Here is a 12,906-nt window from a genome sequence, read left to right on the forward strand (position 1 = left end):
TAATAGCCCTGACTTTGTGGCTAGGATACACACACACTAGCTACTCTTGATTGGGAAGTGGGTTTGTACCTTGTTCTTCCAAGTGTTGGATATTATCAGATTAGTGCAGATTGTAAGAGAACTAGATAAAAATCTCCATAAGGATCTTCCCTGCTGCCCCAGGAGGCAGACAACAGGGACACAGGAAATAAAATCTACACAGTTACCAGCACTGCAGACCTGGAAAATACTTCCTAGGCACCTCAAAGCTATCCATTAGGAAAATCATTTCTCTACTCACACCTTCCCTAGAACAATACAGTGCAGCAATACTTCATCAGAACAACTAAACTGCAGCTATAAATGACTGACAGGCCCTGGTGACAGAACTTCCCCAGTAGTTCGTGGACTTCATGCTGCAGAACAGACTGAAGCCACGTTTTGCCACATAGGCAATCAAGCTCCCTGCTCAGGCGTTAATGGGACCACTGTCACCTTCCTATGCCTGTTGCCTTACCTCTCTCTCCTACAGCATTTGCCACGCATATAAATCCTTACAAAAATCTACAGACAAAAAAAATGTAGATGCATCTCCCTACACTTAAAACCTCCTGCAAAGCTGCCACCTACTGCCTCTTCTGTTCCCTTCTGCCTTTCTCCATACACACATACTCCAGATACACAGACTACAGATGTTGTCTTTACCAAAAGCAAATTACACATACACCTAACTTCTACAAGCTAACCATAGATGTTTCACTCTCCACATTCTTCACAGGTTTTCACAGAATCAGCCCATAAACTTTGATTTTAATAACGGTTTGGTGAAGCAAGCAGAGAGCAGGCTCCACTGATTCACAGACTATATTCTGATACAGTCTTAAAGCTTCAGTTGTTAGAAATCATACTGTATGTCAAATCCAACAAACCTGATACCATCATGCACACTGATGTATGATACTGCAGTAACCGCTATGAAGTATTCTTCAAGAAGCAAAAAACCCATGCAAAACCTTCCTGTGTACTGTCAAGGTGGCTCACAGGTCTCCGTAGTCAGCCTGAACAAAATGAGATTCATTCCATACCAGCAGAAAAACTGGTTTTATATAGCTTTCAGGCCACAGTACCCCTATGAGTTTATCACAGGAGGACAAAATGTTCTACGTGGACAGTAATGTAACACAGCAAATAGATGGGGAACTGGATTTGGCAGTACAATACCACTGCTATTCTGCTGCTTAATCTTCAGCAAGTTACTTTTAATCTTTATTATTTTCCCCTTCCAGGTCTCATATGGGTTTCATCTAAGATACAAGCAGGGTAAGGATGATATTTACACAGTACCTAAAAAACCAAAGCACTAAGTTTCCAATTTTCAAGTGAAATAGGAAAAGGCCTGCAGCTTCTTATTGCTGTTTTCCACTACAAACGGTGAAAATCTTTCAATAATTTTCAATAATCCTATTTTCCCTGCTCAGGAAACTTACAAAACTGAGAAGCCAGCCTGTCCCATTTCAGGTGTTGTAATTAACTAGCACATCTTTGTAATTAACAAGACTCATGAACACTGAGGGAAACACAACTTCCCAATGCACACATGTTGACAAATTACCACTCCTACTCCTCTGGATTACAGACACTAAATCAGCACCTTGATTTACTGTAAGCTGCAGGCTCACCTAAGGAATGACAGGACACATGTGTGATTAATTCCTTCTCAAGAATCAGTAAAGACTGTCACTACCATTGAAACAGGCTGATTCTAAAAACATTTTGAATTTTGAACTTTTCTCCAGTTGATTTAGAAGGCAATAGAGCATAATATTTGAGCTTCCTTCAGAGAAATGCACTTTTCATCTACCCTCCGCCCTCTCCAATAGTCCTGAATTTAGTAATAGCCATTCAGGAGGTGAGATTAGGACATGGCCTTGTCCAGGTGACTTCCTTCAACAAAAATCATTAGATTCCAATCTGTACCTCAAATCAGAGTACTTAAACCTTTGACAACCCTTCACTTCAGGCCTTACTACATGGCAAGCCCTGATGCAGATCAGGATCTCAGGATGAAGAGCAGTTCAACTAACTGCTCTTTATTAAACAAAGTCCTGCCATTTGAGAACTGCTTAAGACTGGCTCGAGTGCTTGCTATATTCCTCCAAGTATGGTGAGTAAGCCTGCATTGCCAGACCACATGCTGTCCTAAATAAGCTCCTCAAAAACCTCCACTGCAACTGCTCTGTGGGCAGAAACTCATTAGAGCCATGGGATAACTCAGGAGGGAAAGGACCTCATGGGGCCTCTGGTTTCCCCTCCAGCTCAAAGCGGGGTCACCCATGAGATCACTCCTACTTTCTCAGGGCTTTATCTGGTTGAATTTTGAAACCTTCCATGGAAGGAGACTGAACCGCCTCTCTGGGCAGTTAAGTCCCATTGCTTGACTGACACCATGTTGAAAAACGCCTTATAGACATAGACCTTTCTGACTCCACCTGCTGTCTCTTATCCTCCCACCACACAACACTGTGAAGAGCCTGGCTTCACTCTCTTGGAAAACTCCCCATAGGTGCTGGAAGGGCCCCCCCAAGCCTCCTCTTTTCCAGGCTCAACAACAGGCACGGTTCCTCCATCTCCCCTCAGAATGCAAAAAAGCTCACGCCTCAAGACAACTTGGTAACTCTTCACTGATCTCACCCTTCCCTTGTCCTGGAGGCAGTACAACTGATGCTGTATTCTGGATGTGGTCTAACAAATGCCAAGTAGAAGGGGATAATCAGTTGACCTACTGGCTGTGCTCCTGTTAATACAGGGCACATGGCTGCCCCATGCTCAGCTTGCTGCCCACCACCACCCTCAGGGCCTTCTCAGCAGGGCTGCCCCCCAGCCAGGCTAGCTCCAGACTGTGCTACTGACAAGGAGGTGCTACTGACAAGGAGGTACTCCTGACAAGAAACAAAGACAGGAAGCCCCCACCCTTCAATAGCTGTTCAAATGGCAAATTTGCTCAGTAGTCAGCAGCAGATGAAATGGATAGAAATTGAAGCCAAGTCTTCTTAGTGTTAATACACCTTACTTAGTACTACTAAGTCGCATCTCAGGGCCATATTCAGATGGCCTAAATTCCACATAAATCCTTCTGCCTCCTATTTCTTATTAGCTGGCTTTCAGGCAGCTCCCCATTCAGCGTCTTACATAAATTCTCTGAATTGCTCTCCAAAACCACCTAGATTTCTCCATTGACTGAGAAAAGGGGCTTGAATGGAATTCAGGCCACCTGACCTTAGTCTTTAAGGTCTGGTAATGTCACAGCATTGGCCTTTATTACTCCTTCGGTTTTATCACCATGGCAGCAATTAGCAAGTCATCTGTCAGGACAGATCTTAGTTCAGTTACACTTCCACTGGAACATATATTTGGAAGGAAGATACATATCTCTAAACAATTCAGGATTCAATTCTTCCCGCTACCTTCTGGAAATTTACTTCACAGCTGGATCTCCTTGAATAAGAATGCTTTCTCCATAGTTCTCTCACGTTTTGTCCTGAGCATATATGATGCTTTGTTCCAGATGTCTTAACAATCCACTGGTAAAAAAATTTGGTCTTTAGTATGATTGTGGCTCAAACCATCCACACAAAAGAGGAATAAAAGCACTAAATGTGGGTGCAGGTCATCAACGGCTTAAATGCTCACCAGATCAGGGAAAGCACACCATGCTTTAAGTCAAGCATGAAGAAATTTCCTCTAGTTCTTCAGAGACTATCAGTTTTCAAGAAAATACCATTATACCATTCAAATTTTCTTAGGCTTCAGGCTGAACCAGAAATTATTTCTCACAGGCATTATGGTTTTATAACCATGCCACAAACTGAAAAAAGTCACACGAATCAGCATACTCATCCCAACATGCTCTACTCAGTGGTCTTACATAATCAGGATCCTCTAAGCAAGATATGGAACAGGGAAGATAGGAACCACCCATCAGCACTTCTGAAAAGAGGAACCAGATTCAACACACCACAATCCCAGAGCACTCCAGATGCACAGGTATGGACACCCTACCCTTGTCCACAGCTGTACACTAGATCTGTCTCAAATTACCACAGTGTACCAACAGATACACAACTGTGAAATTATACAGGGTAACACCGAGGCTGAGGTTTATTACCTTCACAATTGTGTTGACTGGAATGGGACACTTGGAGATAGCACAAGTTTCAGACTCAAGTAACAGTTTACTGAGAATCAAACAGGCTATTTTAGAATAAATTCAGTAGGTTTGTTTCTCTCCAAGGAATTCTGTTTCCATTAGTAAGAAGCTTTCCTGACCAGCCAAAAGAGACTGGATTCATACCACACACTGAGTGTGTTGTCAGAAGTTTTGACCACATAGATCAGCAGATCCATCAGATTCAGCCAGGTTTGTCAGACAACCATCAAAATCTGAACATACAACGCACGAAACCTGGACCTACCTCCTGTTTCTAGGCACCAACAATAACAAACATGCTGAACAAAGAACAGTCACAATGTTTAGCTTCAACCATTCCTGAAGCATAAATGCACAGGACAAAAAGGAATCACCAGCGTTAACAATGTCTTTCCTTAACGTTTAAGCACGCAAGACAGGCAAACACTATCAGATGTGCTTGCTCTTTGATTGGTGCAGACAGTTAAGAGTATAAAGTCTTACGAGTGCACCCAGACTCTTATCTTCCTCTTAGGACGTAATTAAGACCTGATAATGTATCAGCCATTTTTGACTTTTACTTTTCACCCCTAGAGGGAAGAGGAAAATTAGAAAAAGAAAAAAAAAAAAGAAAAGAAAAAGAAAAGGATAAAGTCATATGCCACAATGAATTTTTGCACAATGAGATGCTAAGTCCACTCTGGAGAAAGACTGTTTCTACAGTAGAACATAACAAGACTAAAAATCCATTAAGCCTTTTTTTTATTTCATTTTGTACTTTCTCTTTACGTGATACTTCAACAATATAAAAAAAAATTTCATGTCAACACAAATATTCCTTTAAGACTTCTAGAACATCCTAAAACATTTTGAATAAGGTGAGTGCCCTTATCCTTAAAAGCCATGTTCTAGAATTTGGTACTTCTAAACAAAATGCAGTAGCTTTCATTTTTTAAATTTATATATTACTTGTGTATAATCATTACCTGTTTTGTGGGGGTTATTTCTTCAACAATAAAAATATCATAGCAGTGCTTATAAACTACGAGTATTTTTATTCAAAAGGCCATTTTATTTTTTCTGAAGATTACTGTTTATTTATCTGCCAAAGATTTTCTATGGGTCCCACGAACTGAGAGTCACGCTGTTTATGGAACTATCTGAAACAATCTTTTAATGCTTGCTGCTTTCCCATGCACTTCGGCTGAAGAATGTCCCTTCGCTCTCCTTCCCGAGCGCGCCCACTAAACCCAGCACCAAACCCCTGAAAATCGTAATGAAAAAAGTAACACACGACAGGGAATCCCGATCGCCCCTCCCTCAGCTCCGCCGGTTTCATGTTACACGCACTCACACACCACAAGCTACGCGTCGAGACCACAGACTACGTGCAAACGCACTTTCGGAACCAACCCCCAAGATTTGGGACACTCTAATGCGGCGGCGGTACACGGCGTGCTCGGTGTGTCTCCTCAACTGCGGGTACGTGAAGGACCGCCCGCCCTCTCCCCCAACCCGGGCCGGCTCCGTGACTCACGCCGAGCTTTCTCCACCTCATCGGACGCAAAAGCCGAAACACAAAGGAGCGCAGGAGAACAAAACGCCTGGTACCGCCGATTACTGCACTCATTAGCTCCTGCGAACGCGGCAATCGCCTCGCTGAGGCAGGAGGCCGCCCGGACACCGACCCCATGGGGACCCGGCGGCGCGCAGCCAGGCCGCCCCTCACCGCACGCCAGACCGAAGGCAGCTGCCGCCGCGCCCCTCACACCGGGCCGCTCCAGTACCACGGCGGCCCTGGAGGCCCTGCGTGGTGCCGCCCCAGTGGGAATGGGCGCGCTCCCAGTGCCCGAAAGCCCCGCACTCACCGGTGCCCGGAGCGGAGGCCGCCACGCTGCGGGCCGAGCACGCGCCGCTCCGCGCCACCCCAGTGTCTGTACTGAGCCGCGGCTGGGCAGCCCGCCGCCGCGCGCCCTCGTTCCGTATGCGGCACGGCGCCTCCTCATTGGCCGGAGCCGAGTGGCGCGCGGGGCTGGGCTCACGAGGAACAGTGGGGGAGTGCCAGCGCTCACCGGGGTTACTACAGGTCACTCACGGCGGTGGGCGGGGCCAAGGCGCAGGACCAATTGTCGGAAGGGGCGTGGCTGATCAGGCCCCGCCCCGTGCCCCGTCGCACATGCGCGCACTCGACTCTGAGGCGTGGGGTAGCAGCAGCCGTTGGGGCTGGGTATGAGCAGTCTTGTCGTCGCCGCCGTCAGACATTACCCCGCCTCCTCCCACCTGCACCTCGGTGTCTTGTGTTTTATCTCTATTAAAACGCCTGTTAATTACCTCTAGTCCACTGTTAATTTCATTACTTTGTGAGGAGCCCCCACGGCAATGCATGTGTCAACAGCGTAAGATAGAATCATGGAATCACAGAACATCTCAAACTGGAAAAGACCTATAAGGTTCATAGAGTCCAACATCTTGCTCTTCACAGGACTGTATAACACTAAACTATGTGACTAAGAACATCATCCAGATGCCCGTTGAACTCTTGACAGGCTTAGTGCCATGATGGCCAAGGACCACAGGCTCCATGAGGAGCCGGATTCGGTGGTGCACCACCCTCTGTGTGAAGAACATTTTCCTAATGGCCAGTCTGAACTTCCCCTGATACAGCTTAAATCTGTTTCCTTGCATCCTATCACTGGTCATGAGAGAGAGATCAGTACTTTCCCCTCTGCTGCCACTCTTGAGGTAGATCTCAAGGCAGATCGCTTGCTGTTCTCTAGACACACTCTAATAGTTTGATGTCCTTCTTGTATCGAGGTGCCCAAAACTGCACCCAGTGCAGTGTAGAGTGGGACAATAACCTCTCCTGACCAGCTAGCGATGGTGTGTTTGATGCACCCCAGGACATGGTTGGCTGTTTTGGCTGCCAGGGCACACTGTTGATTCATATTTGACTTGCCATCAATCCAGACCCCCAAATCTCTTCCCACAGGGCAAACGGACTCAATCCTGACTTGGTTTTGCCCTGACCGCAGGAATACAGTTACTCAATCCCTGCTGGAGCCCTGATGCATCCTAATCGGTATTTTTTTGACAAGTCCCCTGATCAAAGTGACTTTGGTTGAGCACAGAACTTTCTGAGCTCCCCCTGAGGAGCCAGCTGACTTGCCTGGGGGCCCCAGGGAGCCTGGAGGAGACTGGCTGCCATGAGGGAAGGCACCAGAGCCAGCCCCTGCCCCTAAGTGCCCCTACGTGCCCCTGCGTCCCCGCCTGCCTGCTGGGGTTAGTGCGCTAAAACCCAGAACTGCTGCAAGAACTTTAGGGTTTGAGATTGACGTTAAAATTATACACGGTTTGAGGTTTTAAATGAAGGTGTCATTAGTGGCAATTGCTGCCAAGGTTTGCGACGTGGCAGTCTGCCCAGAGAGCTGCACATGTTCAGTGCTGACAGTCATTTCACATCGACTGTCATCAAAGCTGGCGTCACTTGGAGCACGTTTTGGTCAGTACTGCTCGAGGATAGATCCCTATTTAACGATTACTGAAGACCCCTTTTATCAGTATTGACTCAACTAGATCCTGCAAATGTCGCTTCAGAATTAAATGGTTTAATTTACCAGTGTAATACAATACTGAAAGACAAAATAAATAAGCACCTGCCAAAGATAAGCAACATAAAAACAACAAATAGGAAGAAAGTTTCAAAGCCCGAAAGATTTAATTACAGCAGGCTGTGTGGTTGTGACCGCAGTGGTGACAGCCACCATTGCCACAAGGGTGAGGTTTGTTTTCCTCTGTTCATGCACATCAAGTGCTCCAGTCACACAGCCCTTGGGGCTGAACAGTCCAGCAAATGGAGCGGCACAGGACAAGGAAGGGGGGAGTAGGATTGCAACACTAAGCACAGTAGTCTGAACACAACCTTGCCTACACATCATCAGGCTGTGAGCTACTTTGTACCATTTATGGAGCTGACCACCACACTTGGCATACATCCCACAGATAGTCCTGCCTCCTTTCCCCTCACAGGTACCATGTTTGAGGGGAAGACGCACTATTTTCATCTTTGATCACCAGCAGAGTGATACTCAATCTGCAGAGAATATACTCACTTTTGCTAAAGCAAATCAAGAGGGCACATACTTCAAAGACCAACTAAGTCATTCATCTCAGTTACTGCAAAAATTGCTTCCAAATCATAGAATCATAGAATAGTTAGGGTTGGAAAGGACCTTAAGATCATCTAGTTCCAACCCCTCTGCCATGGGCAGGGACACCTCACACTAAACCATGTCACCCAAGGCCTCATCCAACCTGGCCTTGAACACCACCAGGGATGGAGCATTCACAACTTCCCTGGGCAACCCATTCCAGTGCCAAATGTGGAGAACTGGAGCAGAAGACATGGCTACAGACAGTTCTGAAAAGCAGGAAAACATTACCTACAGAAGTTGTCTGAGCTAAAAGGTCACGAGCTACCCAAGCAAAAGTGGTGCTGCCTGAAATAGGGGTAGGAGTATGGAGACGTTATATTGAAAAAAATTTCACACTCACTGGAACAAGTTAACAAGGATAAGCAGACTTGTAAGGAGAAGAAGCTTGTTTTTAAAAGATGGAAAATGTAGGCATTTCTGTCACAGGAGGGAATTCAGACAGCTTTCTGGCAAAAGGCTTGCTTAGATCGGCAGAGGCAAAGTAAATTTAATAGCTACACTGTGAATTTTAGCGCAAGGAAAGGCATCCTGGATTTGTGAGGAGCTCCAAGAAAATCTTTCACATTTCATTCAAGGCAAGCAAGGTTCAAGATAAAACTACGAAAGTGATTTTACATAAAGGAAGATGGGAGATAAAGTACACGACAGCGCAGGGCTCATCTGCTCAGCATCAGATATCATGTTGAACTCCCTATTCTTGTTTGCTCCTGGATTAATCACCAGCAACTGAGCAGTAAAACACTTTGGCAAAAGCCTTACTTTGAGAAATGCCTGGAATCCACAACTTGAAATTAAACGTGACCCTTATTAAACTGCTAGATCTGAATTCTGTCTAGCTTTATGAGCAGGAGATTCCGAAGAAACTTTAACTCCAAATATGGATTTGTTGTAAACTTTATGTTTCAGCCTTACCTTTATTACAGGGCACATGTTTTGAGTTTGCCTGAACTTTTAAGTTATTTGCAGTCCAAAAGCTAACTGTGTAACTAGCTGTGTTGATTCCTGTCCTGGTTTAGCAGTAGCAGTCATTTTTTCTACTGCTGCAGTGCTGTGTTTTGACTTTTGGCCTGGGAATAATACTGATAAAGCCGATGTTTTCAGTTACTGGTCAGAATGTTTACCCTGACCAAGGACTTTGTGAGTCTCATGCTCTGCCAGGGAGGAGGAGAAGCTGGGAGGAAGCAGGGACAGGACACCTGACCCAAACTAGCCAAAGAGGTATTCCATACCACAGCACGTCATGCCCAGGATGTAGAACTGAGAGTCCCCGGAAGGGCTGGATCATGGCAGGGTGGGGGTGAGGTACCGGTTGGTGAGCAGTTGTATTCTCTTGCTTGTTATTTCCTTTGTCATTATTACTATTAGTGGTAGCAGTAGTGGTTTGTGTTATACCTTAGTTATTAAACTGTTCTTATCTCAACCCATGGGAGCTGCATTCTTTTGATTCTCCTCCCTGTCCCTCCAGGAGCGGAGGGAAGAAAGGTGGGGGGGGGGGAAGTGGACTTCGTGGTTCTGATTTACGGCCTGGGCTTAAACCACGACAATTCCAAATACACATGGCTGTTGGCTGTATCCCTAATAGTCTTTGGGATGAATGATGACATTCCACCCCAGCAAGATGGTTTTTGAAAACTTGTAAGGCCTTTGGTGCTGATGTCCCCCAGTTGTTACAGACTTTGTATGGAGTGAGATAGCAGCCACGTCATCCAAACTAGTACTCCTTGCCTGTGACTGAGAAGTATGCAAACTTGTTATAGACACCAAAGCAGTTCAAGTACTTCCATTTCCTTGCAAATACCAACTGCCCAAGCCCACCAAGATCTTCCTTTGTACAGGTCAGATATTCATTACAGAGCATTTGTTATGTCCCAAAGAGCTGTCCAGTGCATTCCACATCTGAAGATAATTTAGATAGGAGTAAGCTGTTCAAAGGATAAAAATACTTGGAATCATAGAATAGAATCATAGTATAGTTAGAGTTGGAAAGAACCTTAAGATCATCTAGTTCTAGTGCCCCTGCCATGGGCAGGGACACCTCACACTAAACTGTGTCATCCAGGGCCCCATTCAACCTGTGCCCAAAGTACAGGGGCACAGCTACAGGTTGGATGGAGAAGAGATTCAGAGCAGCCCTGCGTAGAATGACTTGGGGGTGTTGGTTTCATGGTATCAGGGATTTAAGCACACCTTTTTGCTGAAATATTTACTTTAGAAGATACTGGTGTAATGTGACATTTATACTCTAACACTTTTCTTATATGAGTCTATGCTGGGCATCCCATAAGGAAACCAAAGAATTTGGGGATTTATATTAGGCACAATAGTCACCTATAAAGTGATTGATAACCTATGTTTATAATTGGAAATTCAAACTGCACAAGACACGTACACACATACACTAGTGGCTGTGGGAGACAGTGACCTTTCCTGTACAAGCTAAGCACAATGATAGGAAATGACAAATTAAAATAGTAGCTGGTTTATATTTTAAATAAAAAGGCACAATAGCTTAATTAAAAGCAGGAACAAGTTGTTGTAGCACCCTAGAGCATTCAGGCAGGGAAGGAGTATCTGTGAAAACATTCACGGCTCCTACTAAGCACAGTCATGTATTCACAAATGCTGGGGTTTGGGTTGTTTTCGTTTTTTATTTCCAGAAGGAAAAGCTCATTAACTATTCTCACTTTCCCTTTTAAAAAAGTCTCAGGCATCCACTCAAGAGTAAAAAAACACTGCCATATGTTTTGATCAACAATGAAGAATGAATAGCGAGTAGTAAATAGCAGGGAAGATTGCAAGTGATCCTATGAAAATACCGATTTGGAAGTACGATCCACTGACTCATCAGGAGAGAGAGCAGTAAGCCAATGTTATACTTGGCCAATTCTAACTAATATCCAGGGAGGATTAATAAAAACAAAACCACAAGCTGCACTGAAAAAAGAGAGTCTATGAATGGGTAAATGTGTTGAAAGTTGGCATTAATCTTTGATGAGCAGGCTGCTGCCTACCAATACTTGGGGAGAAGCTAGGGGGAGGCAAAAGGCCCAGTGTCACAGATATAACAGATGTGAGAGCTTTTAGCTAAAAATCCCTGGAGGGACACAAACAAAATTAAGTACTTCAGGAAGGTACATATGGTTAAACTAAAACCAAATTGACTTCTTATGTGAAATGGCAGAGACAATTAAAGAAGGGCTTGGGAAGGACAAATCTTGTGGTCTGGATAGAATATATTTTATTGTATGTCTTCAAACTCATGAAAAATAAATTAGCAGACTTTCTTCATTACTCATTAAATAACTGAATATTATTCTAAGTTAAATGAATTTTAACTAAAAAAAAAGTAACATTTTAAAACTGCTTGCTTAGAACGTATTGTGCTTTAGCTACAAACAACCAGCTCAGCAAGGGGACTCATATCCCTGTAAATTTTTAATTAAACAAACTGGCATTGTGATGTTATGTTTCTAAAGATATCCTGGTAGTGTGGCATTTTGAATGCCCTCTTAAAACATAGGGATGTTTGAGCTATGCACCAAAGGGGCAGGGAGAGCCAGCTGGGATGCAAGCTCTGGCAGCAGAAACAGCTCGTGTCCCTGAAGTGATCATTCTCAGAGCTGTTAATTTTGGGGTATTGTTTTAAAAGATGAAAAACCATTTCTAGAGCAAGTAGCATGAGGTTTCAATGCTAAATAGTCTCCTCGTACATATCAGTGCATTTGGTTCATATGTATCCGTGAAGCTTTTTCTTTCCAAATAAAGGAACAAATGAGTAAGGTTAAATTGGAAAGCAACAAACTGGCAACATGCCCCCAATGATTAATTATTTAGTAGAACATTTGGTAATATGGGCATGCCCAGAGCCACATTTCGCAGAGAAAGATTGATGACATCAATAATAAGGTAATCAAGGATATAGTGTAAAATTTATCACCACTTGACACAGTTCAGCTTTGTTAATGCTTGAGGAGTACTTTAAATTCCTCTCTTGTATTTTATCATACTACAGATATGTTGCCAACCTTCTGCAATAAATCAGAGTGCCAGTCAGGTATTAATAGTATGATACCTCACAAAACTGAAATTTCCAACTAGGGGAAAGCATGTGAATGGTTTAGGATCTGTAAAACAAGCTGCAAGGCACACTACAACTGCACTCTGGTACAGCCACACTGGGAGGAATTGTGTCACCCATGGAAAAATCAGAGAAAGGATTAAAAATAGAACTTGTTTCTGCTCTTGAACTTTCTTGCTCAAAAACTGCCTGTCATTTTCTAGGCCAGTGAAATGGTACAGTGAAGCTGACAGCGTCAGAGGTAGCCAAGAGAAATCAAAAGCATCAAACAATGAACAGCGACGAGCCTGTGGAAAAAAGGTGATCCCTATGCTCTCCAAAGATAGTGATGTCCTGCACAACCACTACCTTACAGTGCAACTGAATCACAGAATCACAGAATGGTTGGGTCTGGAAGGGACCTCTGGATATCATCTAGTCCACCCCACTGCCAAAGCAGGTTCACCTAAAAC

General features: G+C 44.3%; 1 protein-coding gene across 1 annotated transcript in view; it reads right to left on the reverse strand.

The window, feature by feature from the left end:
* The window catches only part of ACSL3 (acyl-CoA synthetase long chain family member 3), a gene marked incomplete at its 3' end in the record, with an annotated part of 51,015 nt that extends 44,937 nt beyond the window's left edge, over positions 1–6,078 (reverse strand). The window contains exon 1 of the mRNA XM_080623709.1: positions 6,034–6,078. The remainder of the gene's footprint in view (positions 1–6,033) is intronic.
* Positions 6,079–12,906: the final 6,828 nt, after the last annotated feature.

Source organism: Psittacula echo (assembly GCF_963264785.1).
Source record: "Psittacula echo genome assembly, chromosome: 7".
NCBI classification, from domain to species: Eukaryota; Metazoa; Chordata; class Aves; order Psittaciformes; family Psittacidae; genus Psittacula; species Psittacula echo.